A 12,603-nucleotide genomic window follows, 5' to 3' on the forward strand; every position below is an offset into this window, starting at 1 on the left:
CTCAGTGTTAACTGTTGTGGGTTGATTTCTCCAGGTTTACAGTATGCCTTTCAACATATGTTACATTTAAACCTACTTTAATGTTAAGTGTTCTTGAATTATAGTCCTAATAGTTGTTCTGGTCCATTGCTTTGGCTTACTTTGTTTTACTGTAGTAAAATAAGTAATATAAAATTTACTGTTTTAAAGTATTCAGTAAGTGGCATTCAGTATATTCAGTGTTACATAAACATCACCACTATCCTTTGGCTTACATTTGGGGAACTCCATTTATATTTTTTCTAGCTCTCTTTGCCTGTCTTTTCTCTTGCTCCTTTTCAAAAATCTTTTTATTTTCTTCATTTTTCTATTTTTCTTATTGTACTTTCTGCGATGTATATTCACTCTTGGTTTCTAATGTAATCATCACTTTAAACTGTCTTTTTCTTAATCTTTTATTGAGTTTTGTCTGCTCTCATTGCACCTCCTTCTATGGTCTAGCCATCTCATTTCTTTTTTTCCCTTGAAAACATAGAAAAAGGTGAATTTTATTTACTTTTTTATAATTTCAAGTTTTCTTTTAGATTTGGGGGTACATGTGCAGATTTGTTACATGGGTATACTGTGTAACGCTGAAGTCTGGAGTATGACTGATCCTGTCATCCAAGTACTGGGCATTGTACTTAACAGTTAGTTTTTCAACCCTTATTGCATTCCTTCCCTGCATAGTATTCCACAGTTTATATGTAACCAATCTATCCCTGATGGACACGTAGGTTGATTCCAAGTCTTTGCTCTTGTGACTAGCACTATGATGAACATATGAGTGCATATTTTTTTTGGGAGAACAATTTCTTTTGGATATACACCCAATAATGGGATTGCTGGTCAAATGGTAGTTCTGAGTTTTTTGAGAAACCTTCAAACTGATTTCCACAGTGGCTGAACTAATTTACATTCCCACCAACCGTGTGTAAGTGTTCCCTTTACTCTGAAGCCTTGCCCACATCTGTTGTTTTGTTTTGTTTTGTTTTTGACTTTTTAATAAGAGCCATTCTGACTGGTGTGAGATGATGTCTCATGGTTTTGATTTGCATTTCTCTGATGATTAGTGATGTGGAACATTTTTTCATCTGTTTATTGGCCACTTGTTCTTTTGAGAAGTGTCTGTTGATGTCTTTTGGCCACTTTTTAATGGGTTTTTTTTTGTTTGTTTGTTTTTTGCTTGTTGAATTAACTTCCTTATAGATTCTGGATATTAGACCTTTGTCAGATTCATAGTTTGCAAATATTTTCTCCTATTCTGTAGGTTATCTGTTTGCTCTGTTAATAGTTTCTGTTACTGTGCAGAAGCTCTTTAGTTTAATTAGGTCCTACTTGGCAGCTTTTGTTTTTGTTGCAATTGCTTTTGAAGACTTAGTCATAAATTCTTTCCCAAGGCTGATGTGCAGAATGTTTCCTAGACTTTTTCCTAGGATTCTTACAGTTTTGAGTTCTTACATTTAAATCTTTAATCCATCTTGAATTGATTTTTGTATGTGGTGTAACGTAGAAGTCCAGTTTTGTATGTGGTGTAAGGTAGAAGCCCAGTCTTACACACATGGCTAGCCAGTTATCCCAGCACCATTTATTGAATAGGAAGTTCTTTCTCCATTGCTACCTTTTGTCAATTTTGTTGACCAGATGGCTGTGGGTGTACAGCTTTATTTCTGGGTTCTCTATTCTGCTCCACTGGCCTATGTCTGTTTTTGTACCAGTACCATGCTTTTTTGGTTACTGTAGCCTCAAAGTATAATTTGAAACAAGCTACACATTCAGTAGCACTGAATGTATAGATTGCTTTGGGCAGTGTGGCGATTCTAATGATATTGATTCTTCCAATCCATGAGCATGGAGTGTTTTTCCATTTGTTTGTGTCATCAGTGATTTCTTTCAGCAGTGTCTTGTAGTTCTTGTAGAGATCTTTCACTTCCTTGGTTAGAGGTATTCCTAGGCAGCGTGTGTGTGTGTGTGTGTGTGTGTCTATAGTAAACAGGACTGCATTCTTGATTTGGCTCTCAGCTCCAACATTATTGGTGTAGAAACGCTACTGATTTTTGTACAGAGTTTGTATCCTGAAACTTACTGAAGTTATCAATTCCAAGAGCCTTTGGTGGAGCCTTTAGGGTTTTCCAGGTATACAATCAGATCATCAGCGAAGAGAGATAGTCTGCCTTCTTTTCCTACGTGGATGCCTTTTGTTTCTCTTGCCTGATTGCTCTGGCTAGAACTTCCTACCTATCTCATGTCTGAGCTCTTCTTATTTCTGATTTATGTGGTTCTTTCAAAGATTTCATCTTTTCCTTAAATTCTCTTAGCTTACTCTGAAATATTTAGATTGTTATTTTCATCTGCTTTGTGGCCACATTTTTGGGGTATGTTTTTATAATCTCGTGTAATGTTTCATGGCTTATTTTGATGATTTTCTTATAATGATTTAGTGTATATATATATATGTATATATATTCCCTTTTCCCATATATTTATATAACTATATACTAAAAGGAGGTTCCAGGCTAGGTACAGTGGCTTACGCCTATAATGCTAGCACTTCGGGAAGCCAAAGCAGGAGGATCACTTGAGTCCAGGAGTTTGAGACCAGCCTGGGCAACATAGCAAGATGCCATCTTTACAAAAAATTAGCCAGGCATGGTGGTGCATTATCTATAGTCCCAGCTACTCTTGAGGCTGAGGAGGGAGGTTCACTTGAGCCTAGGGGGTCAAGGCTGCAGCCAGCTGTGATCATGCCACTGTATTCCAGCCTGGGCAACATAGCGAGATTCCATCTCTAAAGAAAATAAAAAGGAGGTTCCTATGTTACACTGTATGGACATGCTGGAGTTTACAAAAATCTATTTCCTAGTGGAATCTGGTTGTTTCCAGTTTTGGCCAATTACAAATAAAATTGCTATAAATATTTGCAGAGCAGCCAATATAGGTTTTCATTTCACTATTCACCAGAGAAGCATATAATCATCAAAGGGGAAATTAAAACCACAATGAGATACCCCTCTATACCTCATATAAAGGCTAAATATTTTAGCTGATAATGCCAAGTGCTGACAAGGATGAAAAACTACTGGAACTCTCTTATCTTGGTGGTAAATTTCAATCCAGAGTGGGCTTGCCAGATCATGTGATAAGGATACATTTAATTTTATAACAAACTGTCAAATTGTCTTCTAGGTGGCTGTACTATTTGCAGTCTCACCAGCAAGACTAAGGTTTCTCCTTGTTTTGCATCCTTGCCAGGAAATGTATTGTTTGTTTTGACATTCTGAGTAAGAGGTTGTGTAGTAGTATCTAACTGTGGTTTTAATTTGCATTTTTCCAATGACTGTGGTTTTAATTTGCATTTTCCCAATGACTATTCTATACTTTTATCATTTAACACAAAATGGTAACCACTTTCCTATGTCATTCAATAGCCTATGCCACTATTCTTTGAAAACTTTTAAAAGACTGAAAAATATAATGATGGGATGTGTCATAATTTATAAAACCATTCTTCTACCATTAGATATTTGTTATTTCCAACTTTTCACAAGTACAAAATTACACTGTGATTATAAAGCTTTGATTGTATCTCTATTTCCTTACAAGTTTCTTAGAAAAGGTCAAAAGGTATATGAACTTTTGTTTCTTGATGCATTTTGACAAATTGCTTTCTAAAAAAGTTATACAAGTGTACTTTTGTACAAACAGTGACTAAGGATTTCTATCTCCCTATATCACATACTATATTATTTTATAGAGGTTTACGAAATAAATTCTTTCTTTAATTACAATTGTTTTTTATGTAAGCCATTTGTTCTTGTTCTGTTATCATGACCTTATTTATGTAGTTTGTTCATTTCCTATCAGGGTATTGATGTTTTTATTTGTTGATTTGTAAGAGATAAGCACATTATCCAAAGGTATAGATTACACACTTTTCATGTAAAGCCTAATAGGCCTACTCTGTCAGCTTCTCACTCAATTCTTTATTCAACTTGAAATATACTTCAAATGAGCAAACATTTATCAAATGTCAACTGCATACAAAACACTTTGTTAGACTCCAGAAGGAGTACTGCCTCCCAAGAAGGAGTTATTTTGTTTCTCACATTATAAAATATGCATACATTAAGAATTTGAGTAGAGCAAACCCTTGAACAACAATGGGGATTAGAGGTACATACACTCCCTACCCCATGCAGTCTTCTGCTCCCCCAGTAACTAATAGCCTACTGTTGACTGGAAGCCTTACTGATAATATAAAGAGTCTATTAACACATTTTGTATTTTGCAAAATATGGAACATTTTCACATCTGCAGGTGTGACTGCACCTTCATGAATTATTTTTTCTTTTTTCTTTTTTTGTTTTTTTTACAATGATCCTTATGCTGGATCCATTTATCTTGAAATGGCAGACAAAAGCAGCTTCAGACCTCAATCTACAGTACATATGAAGCATTTAAACTGTTTCTTTTAATGTCATGACTTTTCTCTGCTTCTTGCAGGGACTTCCAACATCACTAGAGGTACTCTGTATGGGTCCCATGGTGTTCAAGGTTTATGGTATTGGACTAACCACGAAAAATATGTGAGAACAGCAAGATCACTTTACACTGCCATGCACAATTTACTGGAGAGATGAACTGCTCACATGGAGATGATCAGCATCACAGGGCTTTTTAAGCAGATACTCACAGCACTTCACTTCACTACAATAGCAACCAGAGAGACCTACAAAATTCTTACGGTAATACAGTAAGTACTACAGTCATTTACTATGTACTGCAGTCATTTATGCAGTTACGGTTTAATACTGCATCCTTACACTTTACATTTCTCTCCACTACAAATGGTGCCAAGAACAATCTGCATTTGTGTAAGTTTTGGTAAATTTTAATTTTTTATAAGAGATTTGTATATATTTTATGTTAGTAAATAAAATACACCAATATCTATATATATTTTATACATTCATATCTTTTTTAAATTTTTTCAAAATTTCTAGGCTACATGGCTCATCTGTGAGTTTTTTCAGTCACAAATCTTCAAAAAATTTTTCCAATATATTTATTGAAAAAATTTTGTGTATAAGAGGACCCAAATAGGTCAAACCCATGCTGTTCAAAGGTCAACTGTATAGAGTAAGAAAAGATTGTGATTGAATGAAACCTGTATATATTTCAAGGAGGCGGCTGGGTGCAGTGGTTCGTGCCTGTAATTCCAGCACTTTGGGAGATTGAGATGGGAGGATCACTTGAGCCCAAGAGATCAAGACCAGCCTGGGCAACACAGGGAGACTCTGTCTCTACAAAAGAAAAATTTTTTTTAATTGGCTGAGCATGGTGGCACACATCTGTGGTCCCAGCTACGAGGGAAGTTGAGGTGGGAAGACTGCTTGAGCCCAGGAAGTCAAAGTTACAGTGAGCTAAGATCGCATCACTGCACTCCAGCCTAGGTGACAGGGAAACTTTGTCTCAAAAACAAACAAACAAAAAGGAGGAAGCTGTTGATCTAAGCATCAGTTACTTTCAAAAGAATGTGGTCTGGACGCAGTGGCTCATGCCTGTAATCCCAGCACTTTGGGAGGCTGGGTGGATGGATCACGTGAGGCCAGGAGTTCAAGACCAGCCTGGCCAACATGGTGAAACCCGTCTCTGCTAAAAATACAAAGATTAGCTGGGCGTGGTGGTGGGTGACTGTAACCCAGTTACTCAGGAAGCCGAGGCAGAAGAATTGCTTGAACCTAGGAGGCGGAGGTTGCAGTGAGCTGTGATCGCACCGTTGCACTCCAGCCTGGGCAACAGAGCGAGACTCCGTTTCAAAAAAAAAAAAAAAATGTGATTTTTGGCGGTGGGAACCATTTCTACGGAGAGAAATGCAAAGTACACAGTAGGCCCCAGGTCTGCAAGTAACAATACAAGCCACAAGCACAGTATTTGAAAGTCACAAGTTACCCTACTCCCTCCCCAATATAACTGTCAGGAACCTAATAGAACAATTAAAAGCTCATGAAATCCTAACAGCAGTGACATAACTGTTACTTAAAAGTTTTTCCTGTGACGATGTAAAAATGACCTTTAAAAAATTAAGGTAGTAAAATAAAACCCTACTCCTACTACCACTTGCAAATATTATGTCCCCTACCACAACACATTTTACCCTTCAATTTAAGCATGTAGTATGTAACAATAGGAGGTGAAGCAGTCATCTTGGTCCACAAGATAGAGCTGCATGATAAAAATGGCAGAGCAATATGCTAGGGGCATGGGCCCCTGACAACTGTGTGTAGGAAAGCCACCTGATCAGCTCATATTTTTCCATTGGAAAAAGTTGTATTAAGTTCACAATTATTTTTAAATTTCTCCATCACAGTAGCCAAACCTGTATCTTAACTAACAGAAATTCCAAACTGAGGAGTGTGGGCTTTGTCAATAACACAATGTCATATAAATGTTTGGTTTTTTAAATACAGAATGCTTTGCAAATTTGCATGTAATCTTTGCGGAGGAGCCATCCATGCTAATCTTCTCCGTATAGTTCCAATTTTAGTGTATGTGCTGCTAAGGGAGCACTAAGATTTTTTTTAATTTCCTGGCTCCTAGAAATGATAAAATGTTTTTTATTTAAAATTTTTTTTTTTGTTTTTTTTGAGACAAGAGTCTAGCTCTGCGTGCAGTGGCACAATCACAGCTCCCTGCAGCCTCAACCTCCTGGGCTCAGGTGATCCTCCCACCTCAGCCTCCCAAGAAGCTGGAACTACAGGCACACGGCTCCATGCCTGGCTAATCTTTTGTATTTTTAGTAGAGACAGCGTTTTACCACGGTGCCCAGCTGGTCTCTATCTCCAGGGCCTAAGCAATCCCCCAGCCTCAGCCTCCAAACTGCAGGGATTACAAGTGTGAGCCACCACACCTGGCCTAAAATGTTTTTTAAAAAAAGAAAAATAGTAGCTAAATTAAGGTAGTGGCCATGAGAGTAGAAAGATGAAAAGGAAAGGCATTTTGGAGACTGAAGCTACCCAGCTGGGCAAAAGAGAAAGGTAAGGATTTGAAGTTTTAAATCTTAACCACATAGAAGATGCCTGTACCCACTTTGGGAGGCCAAGGCGGGCGGATCACTTGAGGTCAGGAGTTTGAGACCAGCCTGGCCAACATGGTGAAACCCTGTCTATACCAAAAATACAAAAATTAGCTGGGTGTGGTGGCGCACACCTGTGGTCCCAGCTACAGGCACAAGAATCACTTGAACCTGGGAGGCAGAGGTTGCAGGGAGCTGAGATCACACCACTGCACACTCTAGCCTGGACAACAAAGTAAGACTCTGTCTCCAGAAAAAAAAAAAAAGATTTTACGTGCCTTCAAGAAAACAATGGCAAATAGAGCATTATCGTTGAGGACTCACCTTAGTTATCAAAATTTTCTGTCTTTAAAATTTTTTTGTAAAGGCCAAGGATTACGAACCTATCCTTAACATTATTTGTATGTTTAAATTGGATACAATAATAAATTTAATCCAAATTGAAAGTCAAGTTTTCCAGAAAGCAGACTCAACAATAATTTTTCTATTAGGCTAAAAAAAAAAAAAAAGGTATATCCTTACCTCCCAATTACTGCATGCTTTTACTCATTGAACAATTATATTATCTAATATATGCCGTGAATGAGACACCAGTGTCTTAGCATTTGTATCTAAATGCTAAACAGCATTATTATTTAGCACTGACCTCCTACTGTTATTGATGTTTCTTACCCAGGATCTTTTAGCTGATCTTGATAACTTTTCCTTACACATACTTTAGCTACCAAATCAACACCACTTTATTGATACCTGAATTCTTGCAACTTAGGTTTTATAAGATTCTGCAATAAAAAAAGGAATTAAAAATTTGTTTTATATTTATTTTGAGTTGGGATCTCACTCTACTGCCCAGGCTGAGTGCAGTGGTTGGCTCCCTGCAGCCTCAAACTCTCATCTCCGCCTCCTCAGTAGCTAGGACTACAAGCACATGCCACCACACCCAGCTATTTTTTGGCTTTTTTTGTAGACATGGGTCTCGCTGTTCCTCAGGCTGGTCTCGAACCCCTGGCCTTAAGGAATCCTTCCTCCTTAGACTCCTAAAGCACTGGGATTTACAGGTATTAAGCCATGGAGCCCTGCCCAAAATTAATTTCAAATTCATCAATTAGTCCCAGTGTGGTGGCTCACACCTGTAATCCCAGCACTTTGGGAGGTGGAGGCGGGCAGATCGTCTAAGGTCAGGAGTTCAAGACCAGCCTGGCCAACATAGTGAAACCCCATCTCTACTAAAAATACAAAAATTAGCTGGGCGTGGTGGCCGGTGTCTGTAGTCCCAGCTACTCAGGAGGCTGAGGCAGGAGAATCGCTTGAACCAGGGAGGCAGAGGTTGCAGTGAGCCGAGATTGCACCATTGCACTCCAGCCTGGGCGACAAGAGACTCCATCTCAAAAAAACAAAAACAAAAACAAACAAACATCAATTATTTTGCTAATTGTTTTGTTTTTTGGTATTCCTGATGCGAGATGTCTTTATCATGTATTGCTGATTAGGTTGTTCATCAGTTAATCCTGAATAACTGAACTCTAAGCTCAAGGCAATAATATATAGGCTTTCTTTTCATGCAAGTCAAACTGCTAAAATCTACCACAAAGTATTAGCCTTTCATCAGCTTGGTCTTCAGATCCAATACATTTTCCCCTCAAATGAAAGACAATGCATGCCGTCCACAACAATGCTTTAAAAAAAAAAAAAAAAAAAAAAGGAGGAGGGAAAACGAGGTTAAGCCCTGTCTTCTTCCTCCTACCCCAAAAAGAGCTCAGAAATTAAGGTGCTTTCCCTAACAAAGCCTCCTCCTGCTCCATGAAGTGACCAAGCATGTCCTGGCAGACCCAGAGATTTATAATCTTCAACATATCGTTATCGGGGAAATCAAGATTTGACAAAATTCTTCCTTCACGCCCCGTTTCTGCAAGACCACCACTTTCTAGCTTCAAATGAAGAAAAAAAAAAAAAAAAGACAGCTGCAGGAATGCTTGGCTGCCCGCTAATGTACAATTTTGCCAAAACGCAGAACTTGACGCCCACTATTACCAAAGGATGGCCTTAGTAGAATAACCCCCGCGAAGAGCAAACTGTTTAGCAGCCGCTCCCTCGAAAAGAACGGAAGAGGAGGTCTCTTCAGAATCTGAGGATAGTAGTGAGGCACTCCCCTTCCATTACTAGCTTTGCTCCTTTCTCAATCAGGCAGTTATCAGCTAGCCTCCTTTGTCAAAGGGGGTTGGTGGTCAGAATCTTTGCGAGACAAAGATTACTAAAAGAGCTCCCCGGAACCAATGTTAAGGCATCAAAGACCCCGCTCAGCTCCCACAATGATCAACAAACCAAAACCTGGGATCCCTACTATTACCACCACCACAGCCACAACCACAACCACCACCAACACCATTCCTCGCTCTCTCTAGCCAGGGATGAGACTCAGGCCCAGGAACCCCATCCTTTCAGCAAGTGGGAAGGCGCTGGGTCTCCTCCCTTAGACCTCTCCTTTACCCCAATGTTCTCTCCGGACCCCTCCACTACAGCGAGGCGCCATGTAAGTTTTCAACCCCCAAGAAGGCCAGTCCCAGCCACACACAAGATGGCAGCCCCACACCTACCGGAGGAAACAGCTGCGCCACCACTCCAGTGATGCCGGCCGCTCGACTACGAGTAACTCCATTGGCCCAGCTAGAGAGCGCGAGACAAGGCGAGAGCGCTAGCAGTCAATCGGGAGGCGGCGCGCTCGGGCGCCACTGCGGTGCCAGCGGTAAGCGCGCCGAGTCTCTGAGGCGTGAACCAGTAGGGAGTGCGACCAATCAACGGACTCCTAGCTGGGTGGTGGGACGGCCGGCGTCCGACTCCTCCCATGTAGTGATCGCTTTAGGTGGGTCGGTCTGGTCACTGGCGGAGGTTCCGCCTTCCCTCATCCCCGGTAGAGGCGGGGCGGGACTGTTGTGGTTGAGATGAAGGCTAGTAAATGGTGAAGTACTTCCCGGCCAGAGGGCACCTGCGCTCGGGAGGTTTGGGCGGCTTGGCGTCGGAGGAGAGCCCCACCCGCGGAGGAACCCAGCCTTGCCAACCGAGCTGGTGGAGCTCACTCCTCAGGTCAGGCGGGCGGCGTAGAAAACGCAGCGGATCCAGGTGAAACCAAGGCACAGCCGTGGGTGGCCCCGGACAGTTCCTCTAGCCAGGCGGTCGGAGGACCTGAAAACGCCGCGGAGCCCTCGGCCGCCCGCGTAGGGGCTGGACCCCAGCCCTTGCAGCCTCCCTTCTCCTGGCACCCAAGTACAGTTCTGGCTGCAGAAGGGGCCGCGGGCGCACTGAGTTTCCAACCTCCATTTCAGCCTGTCTCAGGGTGCAGCCTTAATGAGAGGTGATTCCTAAGCTGCTGGGAACCTGAGGCTGTCAAAGGGGCGGCAGGAAATGGACAGCAGTATAAAACCCAGAAGCAGAACTTGAAGGTTAAAGCACTAGCCCATTTCACAGGTAAGATTACACGAGCCCTTAAATACAGCAAGTTCAGTCATTCATCCAAGATCACGGAGTTCAGATTAGATAGTAACACTTCTGACTCGCTATCAGCCACAGCCCAATAAGTAATTAAGGAAAGATATGTAATTAACTGTGCTCTTTGGCATGTGGAAACCTGCAGTGAGCTCTGTAAATATTAACACATGAGGCCAAGGAGAGGAGCAACTTTGAAGAGGTCAAATGGAGTAACCAAAGCATAGGCTCTGAAACCATGCTGCCTGGTTCCTTATTTTGTGTCTGCCATTTACGGTATGACATGCCTTAGCTTCCTCATCAGCAAACGAGCTGCTAATTTAACCCACATGACTGTTAGGGGGATTAAATAAGAACACGTGAAGTAGTTAGAAGCGTGACTAACCCGTGGTTCTTAAGCGTGACTTAATCCGTGGTTCTGTCGTTATAATTAAAACGTAAGGAGCGGAGAGGAAATGGTAAACGTGTTTTTAAAGCCTGTTTTTAGAAACGAAAAGGCACCATACATTGAAGCAAACCAGACTGGCTTAATTATTTTTCTGCCAAAATGAAAAAGTGAGAAGGGGAAAAAAGTTTTTTAAGCCCATTTACTCTCTGAAATATTAACACCAATTGTCTCTGGATGATGGGATGGTGTTTAAATTTTCTCCTTTGTGCTTTATTGTATTTTGCAGATTTTCTCTAGGAAACATGTTTTACTTGTGCACGTTCAGTTGTTTTCAACTTTTCAGGTGTGAACACTGGTGAGAGCTGCTTAAAAACAAAGCTATGGGCCGGGCGCGGTGGCTCACACCTGTAATCCCCACACTTTGGGAGGCTGAGGCGGGCGGATCACCTGAGGTCAGGAGTTCAAGACCAGCCTGGCCAACATGGTGAAACCCCATCTCCACTAAAAATACAAAAATTAGCCGGGCGTGTGCTGGCGGGCCCCTGTAATCCCAGTTACTCGGGAGGCTGAGGCGGGAGAATCGCTTGAACCCGGGAGGCGGAGGCTGCAGTGAGCCAAGATCACGCCACTGCACCCCAGCCTGGGTGACAGAGCGAGACTCCGTCTCAAAAAAACAAACAAAAACAAAAACAAAGCTATGGCCTTGCGCAGTGGCCCGCACTTTGGCAGATCGCTTGAGCCCAGAGTTCAAGACCAACCTGGGCAACATAGTGAGACCTCATGTCTAAAAAAAAATAAAACTATTACTGAGTGTGCTTAGGTGGAAGTATAAATTGGTAGAACCATTCTGGAAGAGAGTTTGACAATATGCTATAAACTTTAAAATGAATTCCTTTTTGAACATTTATATATCCTTAATTTTTAAAAATTAAGTACACTTTTACATTCTTTTACAAATTTAGTACCCTGTAGATAAAGAGCACAATCCAGATTTTGACCTTGAATTTTTTCTTGCATGTCAAGGTTATACTGCTCTCATAAAAACAGTTGAGTAGCTTCCCGTATTTTTCCTGCTTGAAAGTTCGTATATGATAAAAATTCTCTGTTCTTTGAAAGTTTTGTACAAGGAATGTTCCCTGACTCCTGCTGGAGACTTTGGTACAGAGCTTTCAAGTGTTTTTTAATACTTACACCTTTTAATACTGTTACATATTTTATATAGGTGAATATATACATTTGTAATTTTTTAGTGGAAAAATACCATACTACATCATTCTGTAGCTTTATTTCTTCACATTGTTTTTGCAGCCTATACATGTTATTTATAGCTCATTATATTATTTATGGATCATTTCTTTTACCTGCTGCATAGTGTTCCAGTGTATGACTGTAATTGATCCGTTAATATAAAACATTTCTCTTTGTCTCTTTTATTGCTCTTGTTAAATCCTATTTTGTTTGATGTGTGCTGTATAGCACATTTTATTGTCATTCTCTTGAGGACATTAGGTTTCCAGTTTTTCGCCATACAACAATGCTGCAAGGAAAATCTTTGTGTTTTCTTGTGCACATGTGCTATTTCTCAAGGATATATACCTAAAAGTGGAATTGCTTGGTTTTAAGTTGTGAGCATTTTTAGTTT

General features: G+C 40.6%; 2 protein-coding genes and 1 non-coding gene across 37 annotated transcripts in view; 1 reads left to right on the top strand and 2 right to left on the bottom strand.

Annotated features, from left to right (window-relative positions):
- The window catches only part of CAB39L (calcium binding protein 39 like), a 135,913-nt gene extending 125,908 nt beyond the window's left edge, over positions 1–10,005 (bottom strand). For 11 of the 24 annotated variants that reach the window (XM_063619193.1, XM_055244308.2, XM_063619183.1 and 8 more), the window contains exon 1: positions 9,688–9,795. The gene's annotated coding sequence lies outside the window, so the exon portion shown is untranslated. Of the gene's footprint in view, positions 1–9,580; positions 9,661–9,687 lie in introns of those variants that run through there. The other 13 variants (XM_063619184.1, XM_063619186.1, XM_063619182.1 and 10 more) reach the window with 12 other exon arrangements.
- LOC129464241 (U6 spliceosomal RNA) lies at positions 6,479–6,588 on the bottom strand. The gene has a single exon (XR_008651482.1). It is a non-coding gene; the product is annotated as a U6 spliceosomal RNA (small nuclear RNA).
- SETDB2 (SET domain bifurcated histone lysine methyltransferase 2) overlaps positions 9,936–12,603 on the top strand; it is a 93,556-nt gene continuing 90,888 nt past the window's right edge. For 7 of the 12 annotated variants that reach the window (XR_010116047.1, XR_010116046.1, XR_010116045.1 and 4 more), the window contains exon 1: positions 10,418–10,555. The gene's annotated coding sequence lies outside the window, so the exon portion shown is untranslated. Of the gene's footprint in view, positions 10,556–12,603 lie in introns of all 12 variants that reach the window. The other 5 variants (XM_063619161.1, XM_055244303.2, XM_055244297.2 and 2 more) reach the window with 4 other exon arrangements.

The sequence above is a fragment of the Symphalangus syndactylus genome, chromosome 15, assembly GCF_028878055.3.
Source record: "Symphalangus syndactylus isolate Jambi chromosome 15, NHGRI_mSymSyn1-v2.1_pri, whole genome shotgun sequence".
NCBI classification, from domain to species: domain Eukaryota; kingdom Metazoa; phylum Chordata; class Mammalia; order Primates; family Hylobatidae; genus Symphalangus; species Symphalangus syndactylus.